Consider the following 25,376-nt stretch of genomic DNA (forward strand, 5'->3'; position numbering starts at 1 on the left):
CCGAGACTGCAATTTTTGAGCCCCATATTTGTCTCCGGCATGAAGCCTACAGGCACGTATGTGGGGCAGCATCAGGAAGGTGGCCTCTCGTTCCGCCGATGGTAAAGGTCTGCTAGGAGGAGTCCGTTGAAAGAAACTCTTGCTTGCCGAAGACACAAGCCTTTTCCATGTCCGAGTGTAGTCTGGAAGACACTGCCCAAATAGAAATTCATAAACCAGAGAGTGTGGACCATGGAACACTGAACTGCCAGCTGGATATCTGAGGGTAGAAACACGTTCGTAAGTGTGTGTGGAAGGGCAGGCAGTGGCCTGGATTCGGATGCGAGAGACACATGCGTGGACATTGTAACTTAGAGCAAACAACAAATGTGCTCCCGTGAGAAGCCTGCTGGCCGGTAAGGGTTGAAGCGTCAGGATGCAGCCCTATCATTCCCACCGTGGGCGAAATCTCTGCCTCAGGCACGTCTCAGCGACACCGAGGATCCTTCAGTCCTATACACTGCTAGGCTCTCTGTGTGGAAGTCTCACGAAAGGGCAGTATCGGGCCCACGGATAAAGAGTTCTGTGGAGATAGCCACTCTCGGCAACCAACGTGGTTCTTCCAAGGGGGAAGTCTCTAGGAAGTATGTGTTACCGTGTCAGGAGAAGGCCATCTTCGCCCATCGTCCAAACATGACTGTGGATGACCGCACGTTCCTGGAACATCTGGTTTCCTGAAGAGAAAGCGATTTCTAGTGTAGGTATGGAGAGACAGGCAAGGTGCCAGTCCCTGTCTGGGAGATCCAAGTCCGTGGAGGGAACAACTTCCGAGCCACAACAAGTTTCTCCCCAAAGGAATCTTTCTATCCCCGGGGTGGGCAAGCTTCAGCGGGGTTCCATATCCCTGCCACGGAGAATCAAGCCTGTGGAGAAGGTCACTGCCCGGGAGCATCTACTTTCTGGTGATCCAAACTGTGGGCACGGAGGTGGAAGGCGAGACTAAGGGGCGTGTCCCTGTCAGGGAGAAAGCAGTCCATGGAGACGGCCACATTCGTGCACAACTCGTTCCCTCAAGCCAGAAGCATCATAGCCTATACTGATGAGAAGTAGCAGGATAATTCCTCAAACTCAACTCTGCGAAAATAGACGGAGGGCAATGCCACTTTCCACTAACACCTTGTCTCCAGAAGAGAATTGCGATGTCCAATCCAAAAGCGGGGAAGCCCAAGAGAGGGGCCACAGCCTCAAGCTGAAAAATGGGACTGGGGACATGCACCCTTCAGAGAAACGGAAGTCTCTCCAGCGACAAGCATTCTAGCACGCATGGGTTGAGGCCTCCTAAACATGCCCCATCCTTCCCTCCGTGAAACGAGTCTCTGGGCGGTACGACTCTCCTCTAAGTGGAAGTTCTCTCCTGCGAGAATCTTTGGAGCACGTTTGCCAAGAGGCACGGCCAAGTGCCATGCTCTTCGCTCAGATAATGAAGCCTGCGAAGAAAGCAAGTTGCAGTGAAGAACACGACACTTCCACACAAGGCCTGGGAACAGATCCGTGTGTTTTCACCTGAGGAAATGCCGTATCCTCTGTTGGCCGAAGGAACGGTGGGGAGGAGGCCATTTCGGGAACATGGTAGTTTTTCACATCATAAAAATCCAAGCCTCCGTGTGTGCAACGATCACGACAGGGCCATCTACTTTCCTGGGAGATACCAGAAGATGGAGGATTCCGGGGTCCACTCACATCTTGTTTTCCCAAGAGAAAAGCCTTTTCTCGGAGTTGTGAGGAAGTATAGGAAAGGGGGCTTTTCCTTACGATGAAAAACAAGACTGTGGAGAGGGCAAATTTCAGAGCACCCCAAGCATCTCTATTGAGAATCCTGGTCTCCCCTGTGCCTGATCGCATCCGAAAGGTGCCTAACCTTCCCTCAGTGAAAACACGCTCTTTGGAATACAGCGTTCAAGTCACCTCTTGCTTCCTGAAGATACAAAGATTTCCCAGGCAGGTGTTTGGTCAGGAGGAAATATCCCTACACGGAACTTTGGAAAAGAAGACGTGGCAATGGTCATCGGCACGGCCATCTGGATGCCGGAAGATAGATCCATCTTGAATTCTGTGTGCGGAAGCATAGGCGAGGGCCTAGGACCCTATCCTTAGAAACAAGTCTATGGGGAAGAGAACGTTCAGCACAACGCAGGTGTCCTGCCGGAGATGTGTTCTAGCATGGGTGTGTGCAAGCATCGGGAGAGTTCCATCTCCTTGCGTCTGTTAGACAAGCCTGTGGAGAAGGCCACTTGGCGATAACATATGGTTTGCCGATTTCCAAACGACTTCCAGGAGCGGTGCGGAAGGATAGGCCAGGTAGAATGTCCCCGGTGTTCCAGTAACAATTCCGGGGCAGCACAGGTCCCAGGAAACACAAGTTCCTTCAGAGGAGATGCTTTCTAATACATATGTCCAGAAGTCTCTGTACATAGCCTACCCTTGCTTCTGGGAGGCAAGTTGGGTGGAATGCGAATTCCACTACCATCTTGTTCCCACAAGAGAGAAATCGAATCATTCCAATATATGCGCTGGAGCCTAGTGTACAGGGGCGATGTCCGGACGCTTTGAGAGAAGAGTGTGGAACAGGCATCATTGAAGAAACCGCCAGATTCTCAAGAGAGGAGCCTTCTAGCATTGGCGGGATTAAGCGACCGAAACATGCATGACCCTTCCCTCTGGGAATAGTGTCTAGGGAATGGCATTTTTCACTCCGAGGAAGATTGTCCCGGTGGGGAGCTCTCTAGGGTGTTGGTCTGGAGGCCAGCGGAGAGGGCCACATATACCTCGCTGAAGAAAACTCTCCGTGAAGAAAGACAGTTTCAGTGAAGGAACGACACTTCCCACCAAATTCCCTGCAACGCACAGATACGTTTTAGCATCTGGAAAGGCCTTATCCTTGCCTTGGATAGAATTCATTTGGGAGTGCCTCTGCTGCCCCGGCGTGGGTTTTCAAAGGAGCACCGTCCTACCTTATAGGTGTGGGAGTGGGCAAAGTCCTTACCCTGGGAGACAAGTCTGTGAAGCAGGCACCGTTCGGAATACCGCCAGGTTGTCCAGCAAGTGGCGGTCCAGCCTGCATATTCTGCAGCTCCCAAAACACGGACTCTCTTTGGCTCCCTGGACAAATCTCTGGGGAATGCAAAGCTTCCCTCAGAGGAAGCATATCCCAGCGAAACACTTTGTGGCATGTTTCTCTAGAGGTACGGGGATGTGTGGTAGCATTCAGGAGCTGCCGTGTCCTTGGCCGGGAGAAACAATTCTGTGGAGAAGGTGACTTCGGCCCCAATGGGCGTTTCCGATCAAGAAGCTTCCTTAGGCGAAAAGCGTGGAAGCATCACTGTAACGGCACCTTCTTCCCTCTGAGCAGCAGGACGGCAGTCAACCCTAGCATCCAAGAACCTCTGGTTTCCAGAAGGAAAAAGCGATCTCTAAGAGACGTTTCCAAGGGCAGAGATGGCGGGTCGTAGTGGCCTTTAGAAACAAGTGGGTGGAGAATGCCCCTTTCGGAGGACCACCCTTTGTCCTGCGAGAAGCCTTCTACAATGTATGTGTGGAGGCATCAGGCGGGTGCCGTGTCCATCCCTCAGTGAAAACCCTCTGTCGAGAACAATGTTGCAGGAACGTCTTGCTTACAGAAGTTAGATGTTTTCTCTAGGTCCTTGTGTGATGTGGAGGAGTCTGCCCTAATGGGATCTCTGAGAAAGCAAGGCTGCGGAGACTGGAAACCATCCCTGCCACCTGGATATCCGAAGACGGAACCCATTTCACGTCGATGTGCGGACGTAGAGGCCAGGGGCCTTGACCTGATGCCCAGAAAGGCGTCTGTGTGTCATACAACGTGGAGCGAACAGTCGAAATCTTCCCGTGTAGAGTCCTGTAGCATGTCGTGTACAAGCACCTGGAGCGGGCCCTCTCCTTCCATCGGAGATAGGAGCCCGTGGCAAATGGCACGTCGAGTTAACATAATTTCTCAAGAGTTCTCAGCCAATTCCAGTATCGGCCTTGAAGGGTAGGCAAAGGGCAAAATCCCCGTATTGGACTCCCCAGGATGTGGAGTAAGCAGCTGCCCGGAAACCCAAGTTCCCCTCGACGAGACGCTTTCTCACACAGAGATGAGCACGCATTCGTATGGGCGATATACTTCCTTCTGAGAAGGCGACGTTCCTTGCATATCGTGTTATCAGGAGAGAAAGCTGAAGTCCAGGACATGTGTGGAATTCTCGGGAAGGGGCAAGGTCCTTAGGCCCAGAATAGAGTCTGTGGAGCAGGGCCCTTTTGGATAACCTCAAGGTTCTCAAGTGTGAAGCATTCTGGCTTGCCTGTGTCGAACAAACGAAACACGCCCTCTCCCTCTGTCTGTGAAGCAGTCTCAGGGGAATGCCACTTTCCCCTCAGAGGAAGTTTGTTCCCGTGGAGAGCATTCTAATATCTATCGCGAGAGGCATGCGGAAAGTGCCTTAGACTTCGCGGACCAGAAGCCTAGAAATAAAGGAAGATTCACCGTGGAAAAAAAAAACCTTCAAGCGAAACCATTCTAATCAATGTATGTGTTCTAACACTAGGTTAATGCCGTGTCCATGGCTTGGAGAAAGACTTCTGCGGAGGATGCAGTTCCAGCGACACTGTGGCAGTTCCACCGAGAAGGTTCCGAGCCTCTATGTGTGGAGGCATCCTGAGAGTGCCCCAGTCTTCCCTTTGAGGAAAAAGAGGGTGAAGAATACCGCTGCTTGCTAACATCTGGATGCCAGAAGAGAAACGCGATTTCTCCTATAGGTTTAGAAATATAGGACAGGTGGTTTGTCCTTAGGCATAGAATGCAGATGGCCGAGACTGCAATTTTTGAGCCCCATATTTGTCTCCGGCATGAAGCCTCCAGGCACGTATGTGGGGCAGCATCAGGAAGGTGCCCTCTCGTTCCGCCGATGGTAAAGGTCTGCTTAGAGGAGTCCGTTGAAAGAAACTCTTGCTTGCCGAAGACACAAGCCTTTTCCATGTCCGAGTGTAGTCTGGAAGACACTGCCCAAATAGAAATTCATAAACCAGAGAGTGTGGACCATGGAACACTGAACTGCCAGCTGGATATCTGAGGGTAGAAACACGTTCGTAAGTGTGTGTGGAAGGGCAGGCAGTGGCCTGGATTCGGATGCGAGAGACACATGCGTGGACATTGTAACTTAGAGCAAACAACAAATGTGCTCCCGTGAGAAGCCTGCCGGCCGGTAAGTGTTGAAGCGTCAGGATGCAGCCCTATCATTCCCACCGTGGACGAAATCTCTGCCTCAGGCACGTCTCAGCGACACCGAGGATCCTTCAGTCCTATACACTGCTAGGCTCTCTGTGTGGAAGTCTCACGAAAGGGCAGTATCGGGCCCACGGATAAAGAGTTCTGTGGAGATAGCCACTCTCGGCAACCAACGTGGTTCTTCCAAGGGGGAAGTCTCTAGGAAGTATGTGTTACCGTGTCAGGAGAAGGCCATCTTCGCCCATCGTCCAAACATGACTGTGGATGACCGCACGTTCCTGGAACATCTGGTTTCCTGAAGAGAAAGCGATTTCTAGTGTAGGTATGGAGAGACAGGCAAGGTGCCAGTCCCCGTCTGGGAGATCCAAGTCCGTGGAGGGAACAACTTCCGAGCCACAACAAGTTTCTCCCCAAAGGAATCTTTCTATCCCCGGGGTGGGCAAGCTTCAGCGGGGTTCCATATCCCTGCCACGGAGAATCAAGCCTGTGGAGAAGGTCACTGCCCGGGAGCATCTACTTTCTGGTGATCCAAACTGTGGGCACGGAGGTGGAAGGCGAGACTAAGGGGCGTGTCCCTGTCAGGGAGAAAGCAGTCCATGGAGACGGCCACATTCGTGCACAACTCGTTCCCTCAAGCCAGAAGCATCATAGCCTATACTGATGAGAAGTAGCAGGATAATTCCTCAAACTCAACTCTGCGAAAATAGACGGAGGGCAATGCCACTTTCCACTAACACCTTGTCTCCAGAAGAGAATTGCGATGTCCAATCCAAAAGCGGGGAAGCCCAAGAGAGGGGCCACAGCCTCAAGCTGAAAAATGGGACTGGGGACATGCACCCTTCAGAGAAACGGAAGTCTCTCCAGCGACAAGCATTCTAGCACGCATGGGTTGAGGCCTCCTAAACATGCCCCATCCTTCCCTCCGTGAAACGAGTCTCTGGGCGGTACGACTCTCCTCTAAGTGGAAGTTCTCTCCTGCGAGAATCTTTGGAGCACGTTTGCCAAGAGGCACGGCCAAGTGCCATGCTCTTCGCTCAGATAATGAAGCCTGCGAAGAAAGCAAGTTGCAGTGAAGAACACGACACTTCCACACAAGGCCTGGGAACAGATCCGTGTGTTTTCACCTGAGGAAATGCCGTATCCTCTGTTGGCCGAAGGAACGGTGGGGAGGAGGCCATTTCGGGAACATGGTAGTTTTTCACATCATAAAAATCCAAGCCTCCGTGTGTGCAACGATCACGACAGGGCCATCTACTTTCCTGGGAGATACCAGAAGATGGAGGATTCCGGGGTCCACTCACATCTTGTTTTCCCAAGAGAAAAGCCTTTTCTCGGAGTTGTGAGGAAGTATAGGAAAGGGGGCTTTTCCTTACGATGAAAAACAAGACTGTGGAGAGGGCAAATTTCAGAGCACCCCAAGCATCTCTATTGAGAATCCTGGTCTCCCCTGTGCCTGATCGCATCCGAAAGGTGCCTAACCTTCCCTCAGTGAAAACACGCTCTTTGGAATACAGCGTTCAAGTCACCTCTTGCTTCCTGAAGATACAAAGATTTCCCAGGCAGGTGTTTGGTCAGGAGGAAATATCCCTACACGGAACTTTGGAAAAGAAGACGTGGCAATGGTCATCGGCACGGCCATCTGGATGCCGGAAGATAGATCCATCTTGAATTCTGTGTGCGGAAGCATAGGCGAGGGCCTAGGACCCTATCCTTAGAAACAAGTCTATGGGGAAGAGAACGTTCAGCACAACGCAGGTGTCCTGCCGGAGATGTGTTCTAGCATGGGTGTGTGCAAGCATCGGGAGAGTTCCATCTCCTTGCGTCTGTTAGACAAGCCTGTGGAGAAGGCCACTTGGCGATAACATATGGTTTGCCGATTTCCAAACGACTTCCAGGAGCGGTGCGGAAGGATAGGCCAGGTAGAATGTCCCCGGTGTTCCAGTAACAATTCCGGGGCAGCACAGGTCCCAGGAAACACAAGTTCCTTCAGAGGAGATGCTTTCTAATACATATGTCCAGAAGTCTCTGTACATAGCCTACCCTTGCTTCTGGGAGGCAAGTTGGGTGGAATGCGAATTCCACTACCATCTTGTTTCCACAAGAGAGAAATCGAATCATTCCAATATATGCGCTGGAGCCTAGTGTACAGGGGCGATGTCCGGACGCTTTGAGAGAAGAGTGTGGAACAGGCATCATTGAAGAAACCGCCAGATTCTCAAGAGAGGAGCCTTCTAGCATTGGCGGGATTAAGCGACCGAAACATGCATGACCCTTCCCTCTGGGAATAGTGTCTAGGGAATGGCATTTTTCACTCCGAGGAAGATTGTCCCGGTGGGGAGCTCTCTAGGGTGTTGGTCTGGAGGCCAGCGGAGAGGGCCACATATACCTCGCTGAAGAAAACTCTCCGTGAAGAAAGACAGTTTCAGTGAAGGAACGACACTTCCCACCAAATTCCCTGCAACGCACAGATACGTTTTAGCATCTGGAAAGGCCTTATCCTTGCCTTGGATAGAATTCATTTGGGAGTGCCTCTGCTGCCCCGGCGTGGGTTTTCAAAGGAGCACCGTCCTACCTTATAGGTGTGGGAGTGGGCAAAGTCCTTACCCTGGGAGACAAGTCTGTGAAGCAGGCACCGTTCGGAATACCGCCAGGTTGTCCAGCAAGTGGCGGTCCAGCCTGCATATTCTGCAGCTCCCAAAACACGGACTCTCTTTGGCTCCCTGGACAAATCTCTGGGGAATGCAAAGCTTCCCTCAGAGGAAGCATATCCCAGCGAAACACTTTGTGGCATGTTTCTCTAGAGGTACGGGGATGTGTGGTAGCATTCAGGAGCTGCCGTGTCCTTGGCCGGGAGAAACAATTCTGTGGAGAAGGTGACTTCGGCCCCAATGGGCGTTTCCGATCAAGAAGCTTCCTTAGGCGAAAAGCGTGGAAGCATCACTGTAACGGCACCTTCTTCCCTCTGAGCAGCAGGACGGCAGTCAACCCTAGCATCCAAGAACCTCTGGTTTCCAGAAGGAAAAAGCGATCTCTAAGAGACGTTTCCAAGGGCAGAGATGGCGGGTCGTAGTGGCCTTTAGAAACAAGTGGGTGGAGAATGCCCCTTTCGGAGGACCACCCTTTGTCCTGCGAGAAGCCTTCTACAATGTATGTGTGGAGGCATCAGGCGGGTGCCGTGTCCATCCCTCAGTGAAAACCCTCTGTCGAGAACAATGTTGCAGGAACGTCTTGCTTACAGAAGTTAGATGTTTTCTCTAGGTCCTTGTGTGATGTGGAGGAGTCTGCCCTAATGGGATCTCTGAGAAAGCAAGGCTGCGGAGACTGGAAACCATCCCTGCCACCTGGATATCCGAAGACGGAACCCATTTCACGTCGATGTGCGGACGTAGAGGCCAGGGGCCTTGACCTGATGCCCAGAAAGGCGTCTGTGTGTCATACAACGTGGAGCGAACAGTCGAAATCTTCCCGTGTAGAGTCCTGTAGCATGTCGTGTACAAGCACCTGGAGCGGGCCCTCTCCTTCCATCGGAGATAGGAGCCCGTGGCAAATGGCACGTCGAGTTAACATAATTTCTCAAGAGTTCTCAGCCAATTCCAGTATCGGCCTTGAAGGGTAGGCAAAGGGCAAAATCCCCGTATTGGACTCCCCAGGATGTGGAGTAAGCAGCTGCCCGGAAACCCAAGTTCCCCTCGACGAGACGCTTTCTCACACAGAGATGAGCACGCATTCGTATGGGCGATATACTTCCTTCTGAGAAGGCGACGTTCCTTGCATATCGTGTTATCAGGAGAGAAAGCTGAAGTCCAGGACATGTGTGGAATTCTCGGGAAGGGGCAAGGTCCTTAGGCCCAGAATAGAGTCTGTGGAGCAGGGCCCTTTTGGATAACCTCAAGGTTCTCAAGTGTGAAGCATTCTGGCTTGCCTGTGTCGAACAAACGAAACACGCCCTCTCCCTCTGTCTGTGAAGCAGTCTCAGGGGAATGCCACTTTCCCCTCAGAGGAAGTTTGTTCCCGTGGAGAGCATTCTAATATCTATCGCGAGAGGCATGCGGAAAGTGCCTTAGACTTCGCGGACCAGAAGCCTAGAAATAAAGGAAGATTCACCGTGGAAAAAAAAAACCTTCAAGCGAAACCATTCTAATCAATGTATGTGTTCTAACACTAGGTTAATGCCGTGTCCATGGCTTGGAGAAAGACTTCTGCGGAGGATGCAGTTCCAGCGACACTGTGGCAGTTCCACCGAGAAGGTTCCGAGCCTCTATGTGTGGAGGCATCCTGAGAGTGCCCCAGTCTTCCCTTTGAGGAAAAAGAGGGTGAAGAATACCGCTGCTTGCTAACATCTGGATGCCAGAAGAGAAACGCGATTTCTCCTATAGGTTTAGAAATATAGGACAGGTGGTTTGTCCTTAGGCATAGAATGCAGATGGCCGAGACTGCAATTTTTGAGCCCCATATTTGTCTCCGGCATGAAGCCTCCAGGCACGTATGTGGGGCAGCATCAGGAAGGTGGCCTCTCGTTCCGCCGATGGTAAAGGTCTGCTTAGAGGAGTCCGTTGAAAGAAACTCTTGCTTGCCGAAGACACAAGCCTTTTCCATGTCCGAGTGTAGTCTGGAAGACACTGCCCAAATAGAAATTCATAAACCAGAGAGTGTGGACCATGGAACACTGAACTGCCAGCTGGATATCTGAGGGTAGAAACACGTTCGTAAGTGTGTGTGGAAGGGCAGGCAGTGGCCTGGATTCGGATGCGAGAGACACATGCGTGGACATTGTAACTTAGAGCAAACAACAAATGTGCTCCCGTGAGAAGCCTGCCGGCCGGTAAGTGTTGAAGCGTCAGGATGCAGCCCTATCATTCCCACCGTGGACGAAATCTCTGCCTCAGGCACGTCTCAGCGACACCGAGGATCCTTCAGTCCTATACACTGCTAGGCTCTCTGTGTGGAAGTCTCACGAAAGGGCAGTATCGGGCCCACGGATAAAGAGTTCTGTGGAGATAGCCACTCTCGGCAACCAACGTGGTTCTTCCAAGGGGGAAGTCTCTAGGAAGTATGTGTTACCGTGTCAGGAGAAGGCCATCTTCGCCCATCGTCCAAACATGACTGTGGATGACCGCACGTTCCTGGAACATCTGGTTTCCTGAAGAGAAAGCGATTTCTAGTGTAGGTATGGAGAGACAGGCAAGGTGCCAGTCCCCGTCTGGGAGATCCAAGTCCGTGGAGGGAACAACTTCCGAGCCACAACAAGTTTCTCCCCAAAGGAATCTTTCTATCCCCGGGGTGGGCAAGCTTCAGCGGGGTTCCATATCCCTGCCACGGAGAATCAAGCCTGTGGAGAAGGTCACTGCCCGGGAGCATCTACTTTCTGGTGATCCAAACTGTGGGCACGGAGGTGGAAGGCGAGACTAAGGGGCGTGTCCCTGTCAGGGAGAAAGCAGTCCATGGAGACGGCCACATTCGTGCACAACTCGTTCCCTCAAGCCAGAAGCATCATAGCCTATACTGATGAGAAGTAGCAGGATAATTCCTCAAACTCAACTCTGCGAAAATAGACGGAGGGCAATGCCACTTTCCACTAACACCTTGTCTCCAGAAGAGAATTGCGATGTCCAATCCAAAAGCGGGGAAGCCCAAGAGAGGGGCCACAGCCTCAAGCTGAAAAATGGGACTGGGGACATGCACCCTTCAGAGAAACGGAAGTCTCTCCAGCGACAAGCATTCTAGCACGCATGGGTTGAGGCCTCCTAAACATGCCCCATCCTTCCCTCCGTGAAACGAGTCTCTGGGCGGTACGACTCTCCTCTAAGTGGAAGTTCTCTCCTGCGAGAATCTTTGGAGCACGTTTGCCAAGAGGCACGGCCAAGTGCCATGCTCTTCGCTCAGATAATGAAGCCTGCGAAGAAAGCAAGTTGCAGTGAAGAACACGACACTTCCACACAAGGCCTGGGAACAGATCCGTGTGTTTTCACCTGAGGAAATGCCGTATCCTCTGTTGGCCGAAGGAACGGTGGGGAGGAGGCCATTTCGGGAACATGGTAGTTTTTCACATCATAAAAATCCAAGCCTCCGTGTGTGCAACGATCACGACAGGGCCATCTACTTTCCTGGGAGATACCAGAAGATGGAGGATTCCGGGGTCCACTCACATCTTGTTTTCCCAAGAGAAAAGCCTTTTCTCGGAGTTGTGAGGAAGTATAGGAAAGGGGGCTTTTCCTTACGATGAAAAACAAGACTGTGGAGAGGGCAAATTTCAGAGCACCCCAAGCATCTCTATTGAGAATCCTGGTCTCCCCTGTGCCTGATCGCATCCGAAAGGTGCCTAACCTTCCCTCAGTGAAAACACGCTCTTTGGAATACAGCGTTCAAGTCACCTCTTGCTTCCTGAAGATACAAAGATTTCCCAGGCAGGTGTTTGGTCAGGAGGAAATATCCCTACACGGAACTTTGGAAAAGAAGACGTGGCAATGGTCATCGGCACGGCCATCTGGATGCCGGAAGATAGATCCATCTTGAATTCTGTGTGCGGAAGCATAGGCGAGGGCCTAGGACCCTATCCTTAGAAACAAGTCTATGGGGAAGAGAACGTTCAGCACAACGCAGCTGTCCTGCCGGAGATGTGTTCTAGCATGGGTGTGTGCAAGCATCGGGAGAGTTCCATCTCCTTGCGTCTGTTAGACAAGCCTGTGGAGAAGGCCACTTGGCGATAACATATGGTTTGCCGATTTCCAAACGACTTCCAGGAGCGGTGCGGAAGGATAGGCCAGGTAGAATGTCCCCGGTGTTCCAGTAACAATTCCGGGGCAGCACAGGTCCCAGGAAACACCAGTTCCTTCAGAGGAGATGCTTTCTAATACATATGTCCAGAAGTCTCTGTACATAGCCTACCCTTGCTTCTGGGAGGCAAGTTGGGTGGAATGCGAATTCCACTACCATCTTGTTTCCACAAGAGAGAAATCGAATCATTCCAATATATGCGCTGGAGCCTAGTGTACAGGGGCGATGTCCGGACGCTTTGAGAGAAGAGTGTGGAACAGGCATCATTGAAGAAACCGCCAGATTCTCAAGAGAGGAGCCTTCTAGCATTGGCGGGATTAAGCGACCGAAACATGCATGACCCTTCCCTCTGGGAATAGTGTCTAGGGAATGGCATTTTTCACTCCGAGGAAGATTGTCCCGGTGGGGAGCTCTCTAGGGTGTTGGTCTGGAGGCCAGCGGAGAGGGCCACATATACCTCGCTGAAGAAAACTCTCCGTGAAGAAAGACAGTTTCAGTGAAGGAACGACACTTCCCACCAAATTCCCTGCAACGCACAGATACGTTTTAGCATCTGGAAAGGCCTTATCCTTGCCTTGGATAGAATTCATTTGGGAGTGCCTCTGCTGCCCCGGCGTGGGTTTTCAAAGGAGCACCGTCCTACCTTATAGGTGTGGGAGTGGGCAAAGTCCTTACCCTGGGAGACAAGTCTGTGAAGCAGGCACCGTTCGGAATACCGCCAGGTTGTCCAGCAAGTGGCGGTCCAGCCTGCATATTCTGCAGCTCCCAAAACACGGACTCTCTTTGGCTCCCTGGACAAATCTCTGGGGAATGCAAAGCTTCCCTCAGAGGAAGCATATCCCAGCGAAACACTTTGTGGCATGTTTCTCTAGAGGTACGGGGATGTGTGGTAGCATTCAGGAGCTGCCGTGTCCTTGGCCGGGAGAAACAATTCTGTGGAGAAGGTGACTTCGGCCCCAATGGGCGTTTCCGATCAAGAAGCTTCCTTAGGCGAAAAGCGTGGAAGCATCACTGTAACGGCACCTTCTTCCCTCTGAGCAGCAGGACGGCAGTCAACCCTAGCATCCAAGAACCTCTGGTTTCCAGAAGGAAAAAGCGATCTCTAAGAGACGTTTCCAAGGGCAGAGATGGCGGGTCGTAGTGGCCTTTAGAAACAAGTGGGTGGAGAATGCCCCTTTCGGAGGACCACCCTTTGTCCTGCGAGAAGCCTTCTACAATGTATGTGTGGAGGCATCAGGCGGGTGCCGTGTCCATCCCTCAGTGAAAACCCTCTGTCGAGAACAATGTTGCAGGAACGTCTTGCTTACAGAAGTTAGATGTTTTCTCTAGGTCCTTGTGTGATGTGGAGGAGTCTGCCCTAATGGGATCTCTGAGAAAGCAAGGCTGCGGAGACTGGAAACCATCCCTGCCACCTGGATATCCGAAGACGGAACCCATTTCACGTCGATGTGCGGACGTAGAGGCCAGGGGCCTTGACCTGATGCCCAGAAAGGCGTCTGTGTGTCATACAACGTGGAGCGAACAGTCGAAATCTTCCCGTGTAGAGTCCTGTAGCATGTCGTGTACAAGCACCTGGAGCGGGCCCTCTCCTTCCATCGGAGATAGGAGCCCGTGGCAAATGGCACGTCGAGTTAACATAATTTCTCAAGAGTTCTCAGCCAATTCCAGTATCGGCCTTGAAGGGTAGGCAAAGGGCAAAATCCCCGTATTGGACTCCCCAGGATGTGGAGTAAGCAGCTGCCCGGAAACCCAAGTTCCCCTCGACGAGACGCTTTCTCACACAGAGATGAGCACGCATTCGTATGGGCGATATACTTCCTTCTGAGAAGGCGACGTTCCTTGCATATCGTGTTATCAGGAGAGAAAGCTGAAGTCCAGGACATGTGTGGAATTCTCGGGAAGGGGCAAGGTCCTTAGGCCCAGAATAGAGTCTGTGGAGCAGGGCCCTTTTGGATAACCTCAAGGTTCTCAAGTGTGAAGCATTCTGGCTTGCCTGTGTCGAACAAACGAAACACGCCCTCTCCCTCTGTCTGTGAAGCAGTCTCAGGGGAATGCCACTTTCCCCTCAGAGGAAGTTTGTTCCCGTGGAGAGCATTCTAATATCTATCGCGAGAGGCATGCGGAAAGTGCCTTAGACTTCGCGGACCAGAAGCCTAGAAATAAAGGAAGATTCACCGTGGAAAAAAAAAACCTTCAAGCGAAACCATTCTAATCAATGTATGTGTTCTCACACTAGGTTAATGCCGTGTCCATGGCTTGGAGAAAGACTTCTGCGGAGGATGCAGTTCCAGCGACACTGTGGCAGTTCCACCGAGAAGGTTCCGAGCCTCTATGTGTGGAGGCATCCTGAGAGTGCCCCAGTCTTCCCTTTGAGGAAAAAGAGGGTGAAGAATACCGCTGCTTGCTAACATCTGGATGCCAGAAGAGAAACGCGATTTCTCCTATAGGTTTAGAAATATAGGACAGGTGGTTTGTCCTTAGGCATAGAATGCAGATGGCCGAGACTGCAATTTTTGAGCCCCATATTTGTCTCCGGCATGAAGCCTCCAGGCACGTATGTGGGGCAGCATCAGGAAGGTGGCCTCTCGTTCCGCCGATGGTAAAGGTCTGCTTAGAGGAGTCCGTTGAAAGAAACTCTTGCTTGCCGAAGACACAAGCCTTTTCCATGTCCGAGTGTAGTCTGGAAGACACTGCCCAAATAGAAATTCATAAACCAGAGAGTGTGGACCATGGAACACTGAACTGCCAGCTGGATATCTGAGGGTAGAAACACGTTCGTAAGTGTGTGTGGAAGGGCAGGCAGTGGCCTGGATTCGGATGCGAGAGACACATGCGTGGACATTGTAACTTAGAGCAAACAACAAATGTGCTCCCGTGAGAAGCCTGCTGGCCGGTAAGGGTTGAAGCGTCAGGATGCAGCCCTATCATTCCCACCGTGGGCGAAATCTCTGCCTCAGGCACGTCTCAGCGACACCGAGGATCCTTCAGTCCTATACACTGCTAGGCTCTCTGTGTGGAAGTCTCACGAAAGGGCAGTATCGGGCCCACGGATAAAGAGTTCTGTGGAGATAGCCACTCTCGGCAACCAACGTGGTTCTTCCAAGGGGGAAGTCTCTAGGAAGTATGTGTTACCGTGTCAGGAGAAGGCCATCTTCGCCCATCGTCCAAACATGACTGTGGATGACCGCACGTTCCTGGAACATCTGGTTTCCTGAAGAGAAAGCGATTTCTAGTGTAGGTATGGAGAGACAGGCAAGGTGCCAGTCCCTGTCTGGGAGATCCAAGTCCGTGGAGGGAACAACTTCCGAGCCACAACAAGTTTCTCCCCAAAGGAATCTTTCTATCCCCGGGGTGGGCAAGCTTCAGCGGGGTTCCATATCCCTGCCACGGAGAATCAAGCCTGTGGAGAAGGTCACTGCCCGGGAGCATCTACTTTCTGGTGATCCAAACTGTGGGCACGGAGGTGGAAGGCGAGACTAAGGGGCGTGTCCCTGTCAGGGAGAAAGCAGTCCATGGAGACGGCCACATTCGTGCACAACTCGTTCCCTCAAGCCAGAAGCATCATAGCCTATACTGATGAGAAGTAGCAGGATAATTCCTCAAACTCAACTCTGCGAAAATAGACGGAGGGCAATGCCACTTTCCACTAACACCTTGTCTCCAGAAGAGAATTGCGATGTCCAATCCAAAAGCGGGGAAGCCCAAGAGAGGGGCCACAGCCTCAAGCTGAAAAATGGGACTGGGGACATGCACCCTTCAGAGAAACGGAAGTCTCTCCAGCGACAAGCATTCTAGCACGCATGGGTTGAGGCCTCCTAAACATGCCCCATCCTTCCCTCCGTGAAACGAGTCTCTGGGCGGTACGACTCTCCTCTAAGTGGAAGTTCTCTCCTGCGAGAATCTTTGGAGCACGTTTGCCAAGAGGCACGGCCAAGTGCCATGCTCTTCGCTCAGATAATGAAGCCTGCGAAGAAAGCAAGTTGCAGTGAAGAACACGACACTTCCACACAAGGCCTGGGAACAGATCCGTGTGTTTTCACCTGAGGAAATGCCGTATCCTCTGTTGGCCGAAGGAACGGTGGGGAGGAGGCCATTTCGGGAACATGGTAGTTTTTCACATCATAAAAATCCAAGCCTCCGTGTGTGCAACGATCACGACAGGGCCATCTACTTTCCTGGGAGATACCAGAAGATGGAGGATTCCGGGGTCCACTCACATCTTGTTTTCCCAAGAGAAAAGCCTTTTCTCGGAGTTGTGAGGAAGTATAGGAAAGGGGGCTTTTCCTTACGATGAAAAACAAGACTGTGGAGAGGGCAAATTTCAGAGCACCCCAAGCATCTCTATTGAGAATCCTGGTCTCCCCTGTGCCTGATCGCATCCGAAAGGTGCCTAACCTTCCCTCAGTGAAAACACGCTCTTTGGAATACAGCGTTCAAGTCACCTCTTGCTTCCTGAAGATACAAAGATTTCCCAGGCAGGTGTTTGGTCAGGAGGAAATATCCCTACACGGAACTTTGGAAAAGAAGACGTGGCAATGGTCATCGGCACGGCCATCTGGATGCCGGAAGATAGATCCATCTTGAATTCTGTGTGCGGAAGCATAGGCGAGGGCCTAGGACCCTATCCTTAGAAACAAGTCTATGGGGAAGAGAACGTTCAGCACAACGCAGCTGTCCTGCCGGAGATGTGTTCTAGCATGGGTGTGTGCAAGCATCGGGAGAGTTCCATCTCCTTGCGTCTGTTAGACAAGCCTGTGGAGAAGGCCACTTGGCGATAACATATGGTTTGCCGATTTCCAAACGACTTCCAGGAGCGGTGCGGAAGGATAGGCCAGGTAGAATGTCCCCGGTGTTCCAGTAACAATTCCGGGGCAGCACAGGTCCCAGGAAACACCAGTTCCTTCAGAGGAGATGCTTTCTAATACATATGTCCAGAAGTCTCTGTACATAGCCTACCCTTGCTTCTGGGAGGCAAGTTGGGTGGAATGCGAATTCCACTACCATCTTGTTTCCACAAGAGAGAAATCGAATCATTCCAATATATGCGCTGGAGCCTAGTGTACAGGGGCGATGTCCGGACGCTTTGAGAGAAGAGTGTGGAACAGGCATCATTGAAGAAACCGCCAGATTCTCAAGAGAGGAGCCTTCTAGCATTGGCGGGATTAAGCGACCGAAACATGCATGACCCTTCCCTCTGGGAATAGTGTCTAGGGAATGGCATTTTTCACTCCGAGGAAGATTGTCCCGGTGGGGAGCTCTCTAGGGTGTTGGTCTGGAGGCCAGCGGAGAGGGCCACATATACCTCGCTGAAGAAAACTCTCCGTGAAGAAAGACAGTTTCAGTGAAGGAACGACACTTCCCACCAAATTCCCTGCAACGCACAGATACGTTTTAGCATCTGGAAAGGCCTTATCCTTGCCTTGGATAGAATTCATTTGGGAGTGCCTCTGCTGCCCCGGCGTGGGTTTTCAAAGGAGCACCGTCCTACCTTATAGGTGTGGGAGTGGGCAAAGTCCTTACCCTGGGAGACAAGTCTGTGAAGCAGGCACCGTTCGGAATACCGCCAGGTTGTCCAGCAAGTGGCGGTCCAGCCTGCATATTCTGCAGCTCCCAAAACACGGACTCTCTTTGGCTCCCTGGACAAATCTCTGGGGAATGCAAAGCTTCCCTCAGAGGAAGCATATCCCAGCGAAACACTTTGTGGCATGTTTCTCTAGAGGTACGGGGATGTGTGGTAGCATTCAGGAGCTGCCGTGTCCTTGGCCGGGAGAAACAATTCTGTGGAGAAGGTGACTTCGGCCCCAATGGGCGTTTCCGATCAAGAAGCTTCCTTAGGCGAAAAGCGTGGAAGCATCACTGTAACGGCACCTTCTTCCCTCTGAGCAGCAGGACGGCAGTCAACCCTAGCATCCAAGAACCTCTGGTTTCCAGAAGGAAAAAGCGATCTCTAAGAGACGTTTCCAAGGGCAGAGATGGCGGGTCGTAGTGGCCTTTAGAAACAAGTGGGTGGAGAATGCCCCTTTCGGAGGACCACCCTTTGTCCTGCGAGAAGCCTTCTACAATGTATGTGTGGAGGCATCAGGCGGGTGCCGTGTCCATCCCTCAGTGAAAACCCTCTGTCGAGAACAATGTTGCAGGAACGTCTTGCTTACAGAAGTTAGATGTTTTCTCTAGGTCCTTGTGTGATGTGGAGGAGTCTGCCCTAATGGGATCTCTGAGAAAGCAAGGCTGCGGAGACTGGAAACCATCCCTGCCACCTGGATATCCGAAGACGGAACCCATTTCACGTCGATGTGCGGACGTAGAGGCCAGGGGCCTTGACCTGATGCCCAGAAAGGCGTCTGTGTGTCATACAACGTGGAGCGAACAGTCGAAATCTTCCCGTGTAGAGTCCTGTAGCATGTCGTGTACAAGCACCTGGAGCGGGCCCTCTCCTTCCATCGGAGATAGGAGCCCGTGGCAAATGGCACGTCGAGTTAACATAATTTCTCAAGAGTTCTCAGCCAATTCCAGTATCGGCCTTGAAGGGTAGGCAAAGGGCAAAATCCCCGTATTGGACTCCCCAGGATGTGGAGTAAGCAGCTGCCCGGAAACCCAAGTTCCCCTCGACGAGACGCTTTCTCACACAGAGATGAGCACGCATTCGTATGGGCGATATACTTCCTTCTGAGAAGGCGACGTTCCTTGCATATCGTGTTATCAGGAGAGAAAGCTGAAGTCCAGGACATGTGTGGAATTCTCGGGAAGGGGCAAGGTCCTTAGGCCCAGAATAGAGTCTGTGGAGCAGGGCCCTTTTGGATAACCTCAAGGTTCTCAAGTGTGAAGCATTCTGGCTTGCCTGTGTCGAACAAACGAAACACGCCCTCTCCCTCTGTCTGTGAAGCAGTCTCAGGGGAATGCCACTTTCCCCTCAGAGGAAGTTTGTTCCCGTGGAGAGCATTCTAATATCTATCGCGAGAGGCATGCGGAAAGTGCCTTAGACTTCGCGGACCAGAAGCCTAGAAATAAAGGAAGATTCACCGTGGAAAAAAAAAACCTTCAAGCGAAACCATTCTAATCAATGTATGTGTTCTCACACTAGGTTAATGCCGTGTCCATGGCTTGGAGAAAGACTTCTGCGGAGGATGCAGTTCCAGCGACACTGTGGCAGTTCCACCGAGAAGGTTCCGAGCCTCTATGTGTGGAGGCATCCTGAGAGTGCCCCAGTCTTCCCTTTGAGGAAAAAGAGGGTGAAGAATACCGCTGCTTGCTAACATCTGGATGCCAGAAGAGAAACGCGATTTCTCCTATAGGTTTAGAAATATAGGACAGGTGGTTTGTCCTTAGGCATAGAATGCAGATGGCCGAGACTGCAATTTTTGAGCCCCATATTTGTCTCCGGCATGAAGCCTCCAGGCATGTATGTGGGGCAGCATCAGGAAGGTGGCCTCTCGTTCCGCCGATGGTAAAGGTCTGCTTAGAGGAGTCCGTTGAAAGAAACTCTTGCTTGCCGAAGACACAAGCCTTTTCCATGTCCGAGTGTAGTCTGGAAGACACTGCCCAAATAGAAATTCATAAACCAGAGAGTGTGGACCATGGAACACTGAACTGCCAGCTGGATATCTGAGGGTAGAAACACGTTCGTAAGTGTGTGTGGAAGGGCAGGCAGTGGCCTGGATTCGGATGCGAGAGACACATGCGTGGACATTGTAACTTAGAGCAAACAACAAATGTGCTCCCGTGAGAAGCCTGCTGGCCGGTAAGGGTTGAAGCGTCAGGATGCAGCCCTATCATTCCCACCGTGGGCGAAATCTCTGCCTCAGGCACGTCTCAGCGACACCGAGGATCCTTCAGTCCTATACACTGCTAGGCTCTCTGTGTGGAAGTCTCACGAAAGGGCAGTATCGGGCCCACGGATAAAGAGTTCTGTGGAGATAGCCACTCTCGGCAACCAACGTGGTTCTTCCAAGGGGGAAGTCTCTAGGAAGTATGTGTTACCGTGTCAGGAGAAGGCCATCTTCGCCCATCGTCCAAACATGACTGTGGATGACCGCACGTTCCTGGAACATCTGGTTTCCTGAAGAGAAAGCGATTTCTAGTGTAGGTATGGAGAGACAGGCAAGGTGCCAGTCCCTGTCTGGGAGATCCAAGTCCGTGGAGGGAACAACTTCCGAGCCACAACAAGTTTCTCCCCAAAGGAATCTTTCTATCCCCGGGGTGGGCAAGCTTCAGCGGGGTTCCATATCCCTGCCACGGAGAATCAAGCCTGTGGAGAAGGTCACTGCCCGGGAGCATCTACTTTCTGGTGATCCAAACTGTGGGCACGGAGGTGGAAGGCGAGACTAAGGGGCGTGTCCCTGTCAGGGAGAAAGCAGTCCATGGAGACGGCCACATTCGTGCACAACTCGTTCCCTCAAGCCAGAAGCATCATAGCCTATACTGATGAGAAGTAGCAGGATAATTCCTCAAACTCAACTCTGCGAAAATAGACGGAGGGCAATGCCACTTTCCACTAACACCTTGTCTCCAGAAGAGAATTGCGATGTCCAATCCAAAAGCGGGGAAGCCCAAGAGAGGGGCCACAGCCTCAAGCTGAAAAATGGGACTGGGGACATGCACCCTTCAGAGAAACGGAAGTCTCTCCAGCGACAAGCATTCTAGCACGCATGGGTTGAGGCCTCCTAAACATGCCCCATCCTTCCCTCCGTGAAACGAGTCTCTGGGCGGTACGACTCTCCTCTAAGTGGAAGTTCTCTCCTGCGAGAATCTTTGGAGCACGTTTGCCAAGAGGCACGGCCAAGTGCCATGCTCTTCGCTCAGATAATGAAGCCTGCGAAGAAAGCAAGTTGCAGTGAAGAACACGACACTTCCACACAAGGCCTGGGAACAGATCCGTGTGTTTTCACCTGAGGAAATGCCGTATCCTCTGTTGGCCGAAGGAACGGTGGGGAGGAGGCCATTTCGGGAACATGGTAGTTTTTCACATCATAAAAATCCAAGCCTCCGTGTGTGCAACGATCACGACAGGGCCATCTACTTTCCTGGGAGATACCAGAAGATGGAGGATTCCGGGGTCCACTCACATCTTGTTTTCCCAAGAGAAAAGCCTTTTCTCGGAGTTGTGAGGAAGTATAGGAAAGGGGGCTTTTCCTTACGATGAAAAACAAGACTGTGGAGAGGGCAAATTTCAGAGCACCCCAAGCATCTCTATTGAGAATCCTGGTCTCCCCTGTGCCTGATCGCATCCGAAAGGTGCCTAACCTTCCCTCAGTGAAAACACGCTCTTTGGAATACAGCGTTCAAGTCACCTCTTGCTTCCTGAAGATACAAAGATTTCCCAGGCAGGTGTTTGGTCAGGAGGAAATATCCCTACACGGAACTTTGGAAAAGAAGACGTGGCAATGGTCATCGGCACGGCCATCTGGATGCCGGAAGATAGATCCATCTTGAATTCTGTGTGCGGAAGCATAGGCGAGGGCCTAGGACCCTATCCTTAGAAACAAGTCTATGGGGAAGAGAACGTTCAGCACAACGCAGGTGTCCTGCCGGAGATGTGTTCTAGCATGGGTGTGTGCAAGCATCGGGAGAGTTCCATCTCCTTGCGTCTGTTAGACAAGCCTGTGGAGAAGGCCACTTGGCGATAACATATGGTTTGCCGATTTCCAAACGACTTCCAGGAGCGGTGCGGAAGGATAGGCCAGGTAGAATGTCCCCGGTGTTCCAGTAACAATTCCGGGGCAGCACAGGTCCCAGGAAACACCAGTTCCTTCAGAGGAGATGCTTTCTAATACATATGTCCAGAAGTCTCTGTACATAGCCTACCCTTGCTTCTGGGAGGCAAGTTGGGTGGAATGCGAATTCCACTACCATCTTGTTCCCACAAGAGAGAAATCGAATCATTCCAATATATGCGCTGGAGCCTAGTGTACAGGGGCGATGTCCGGACGCTTTGAGAGAAGAGTGTGGAACAGGCATCATTGAAGAAACCGCCAGATTCTCAAGAGAGGAGCCTTCTAGCATTGGCGGGATTAAGCGACCGAAACATGCATGACCCTTCCCTCTGGGAATAGTGTCTAGGGAATGGCATTTTTCACTCCGAGGAAGATTGTCCCGGTGGGGAGCTCTCTAGGGTGTTGGTCTGGAGGCCAGCGGAGAGGGCCACATATACCTCGCTGAAGAAAACTCTCCGTGAAGAAAGACAGTTTCAGTGAAGGAACGACACTTCCCACCAAATTCCCTGCAACGCACAGATACGTTTTAGCATCTGGAAAGGCCTTATCCTTGCCTTGGATAGAATTCATTTGGGAGTGCCTCTGCTGCCCCGGCGTGGGTTTTCAAAGGAGCACCGTCCTACCTTATAGGTGTGGGAGTGGGCAAAGTCCTTACCCTGGGAGACAAGTCTGTGAAGCAGGCACCGTTCGGAATACCGCCAGGTTGTCCAGCAAGTGGCGGTCCAGCCTGCATATTCTGCAGCTCCCAAAACACGGACTCTCTTTGGCTCCCTGGACAAATCTCTGGGGAATGCAAAGCTTCCCTCAGAGGAAGCATATCCCAGCGAAACACTTTGTGGCATGTGTCTCTAGAGGTACGGGGATGTGTGGTAGCATTCAGGAGCTGCCGTGTCCTTGGCCGGGAGAAACAATTCCGTGGAGAAGGTGACTTCGGCCCCAATGGGCGTTTCCGATCAAGAAGCTTCCTTAGGCGAAAAGCGTGGAAGCATCACTGTAACGGCACCTTCTTCCCTCTGAGCAGCAGGACGGCAGTCAACCCTAGTATCCAAGAACCTCTGGTTTCCAGAAGGAAAAAGCGATCTCTAAGAGACGTTTCCAAGGGCAGAGATGGCGGGTCGTAGCGGCCTTTAGAAACAAGTGGGTGGAGAATGCCCCTTTCGGAGGACCACCCTTTGTCCTGCGAGAAGCCTTCTACAATGTATGTGTGGAGGCATCAGGCGGTTGCCGTGTCCATCCCTCAGTGAAAACCCTCTGTCGAGAACAATGTTGCAGGAACGTCTTGCTTACAGAAGTTAGATGTTTTCTCTAGGTCCTTGTGTGATGTGGAGGAGTCTGCCCTAATGGGATCTCTGAGAAAGCAAGGCTGCGGAGACTGGAAACCATCCCTGCCACCTGGATATCCGAAGACGGAACCCATTTCACGTCGATGTGCGGACGTAGAGGCCAGGGGCCTTGACCTGATGCCCAGAAAGGCGTCTGTGTGTCATACAACGTGGAGCGAACAGTCGAAATCTTCCCGTGTAGAGTCCTGTAGCATGTCGTGTACAAGCACCTGGAGCGGGCCCTCTCCTTCCATCGGAGATAGGAGCCCGTGGCAAATGGCACGTCGAGTTAACATAATTTCTCAAGAGTTCTCAGCCAATTCCAGTATCGGCCTTGAAGGGTAGGCAAAGGGCAAAATCCCCGTATTGGACTCCCCAGGATGTGGAGTAAGCAGCTGCCCGGAAACCCAAGTTCCCCTCGACGAGACGCTTTCTCACACAGAGATGAGCACGCATTCGTATGGGCGATATACTTCCTTCTGAGAAGGCGACGTTCCTTGCATATCGTGTTATCAGGAGAGAAAGCTGAAGTCCAGGACATGTGTGGAATTCTCGGGAAGGGGCAAGGTCCTTAGGCCCAGAATAGAGTCTGTGGAGCAGGGCCCTTTTGGATAACCTCAAGGTTCTCAAGTGTGAAGCATTCTGGCTTGCCTGTGTCGAACAAACGAAACACGCCCTCTCCCTCTGTCTGTGAAGCAGTCTCAGGGGAATGCCACTTTCCCCTCAGAGGAAGTTTGTTCCCGTGGAGAGCATTCTAATATCTATCGCGAGAGGCATGCGGAAAGTGCCTTAGACTTCGCGGACCAGAAGCCTAGAAATAAAGGAAGATTCACCGTGGAAAAAAAAAACCTTCAAGCGAAACCATTCTAATCAATGTATGTGTTCTCACACTAGGTTAATGCCGTGTCCATGGCTTGGAGAAAGACTTCTGCGGAGGATGCAGTTCCAGCGACACTGTGGCAGTTCCACCGAGAAGGTTCCGAGCCTCTATGTGTGGAGGCATCCTGAGAGTGCCCCAGTCTTCCCTTTGAGGAAAAAGAGGGTGAAGAATACCGCTGCTTGCTAACATCTGGATGCCAGAAGAGAAACGCGATTTCTCCTATAGGTTTAGAAATATAGGACAGGTGGTTTGTCCTTAGGCATAGAATGCAGATGGCCGAGACTGCAATTTTTGAGCCCCATATTTGTCTCCGACATGAAGCCTCCAGGCACGTATGTGGGGCAGCATCAGGAAGGTGGCCTCTCGTTCCGCCGATGGTAAAGGTCTGCTTAGAGGAGTCCGTTGAAAGAAACTCTTGCTTGCCGAAGACACAAGCCTTTTCCATGTCCGAGTGTAGTCTGGAAGACACTGCCCAAATAGAAATTCATAAACCAGAGAGTGTGGACCATGGAACACTGAACTGCCAGCTGGATATCTGAGGGTAGAAACACGTTCGTAAGTGTGTGTGGAAGGGCAGGCAGTGGCCTGGATTCGGATGCGAGAGACACATGCGTGGACATTGTAACTTAGAGCAAACAACAAATGTGCTCCCGTGAGAAGCCTGCTGGCCGGTAAGGGTTGAAGCGTCAGGATGCAGCCCTATCATTCCCACCGTGGGCGAAATCTCTGCCTCAGGCACGTCTCAGCGACACCGAGGATCCTTCAGTCCTATACACTGCTAGGCTCTCTGTGTGGAAGTCTCACGAAAGGGCAGTATCGGGCCCACGGATAAAGAGTTCTGTGGAGATAGCCACTCTCGGCAACCAACGTGGTTCTTCCAAGGGGGAAGTCTCTAGGAAGTATGTGTTACCGTGTCAGGAGAAGGCCATCTTCGCCCATCGTCCAAACATGACTGTGGATGACCGCACGTTCCTGGAACATCTGGTTTCCTGAAGAGAAAGCGATTTCTAGTGTAGGTATGGAGAGACAGGCAAGGTGCCAGTCCCTGTCTGGGAGATCCAAGTCCGTGGAGGGAACAACTTCCGAGCCACAACAAGTTTCTCCCCAAAGGAATCTTTCTATCCCCGGGGTGGGCAAGCTTCAGCGGGGTTCCATATCCCTGCCACGGAGAATCAAGCCTGTGGAGAAGGTCACTGCCCGGGAGCATCTACTTTCTGGTGATCCAAACTGTGGGCACGGAGGTGGAAGGCGAGACTAAGGGGCGTGTCCCTGTCAGGGAGAAAGCAGTCCATGGAGACGGCCACATTCGTGCACAACTCGTTCCCTCAAGCCAGAAGCATCATAGCCTATACTGATGAGAAGTAGCAGGATAATTCCTCAAACTCAACTCTGCGAAAATAGACGGAGGGCAATGCCACTTTCCACTA

This window comes from Eumetopias jubatus, unplaced genomic scaffold (assembly GCF_037043125.1).
Source record: "Eumetopias jubatus isolate StellerSeaLion01/CBP00866 unplaced genomic scaffold, mEumJub1_p1.0 scaffold_96, whole genome shotgun sequence".
In the NCBI taxonomy this organism is placed as follows: Eukaryota; Metazoa; Chordata; class Mammalia; order Carnivora; family Otariidae; genus Eumetopias; species Eumetopias jubatus.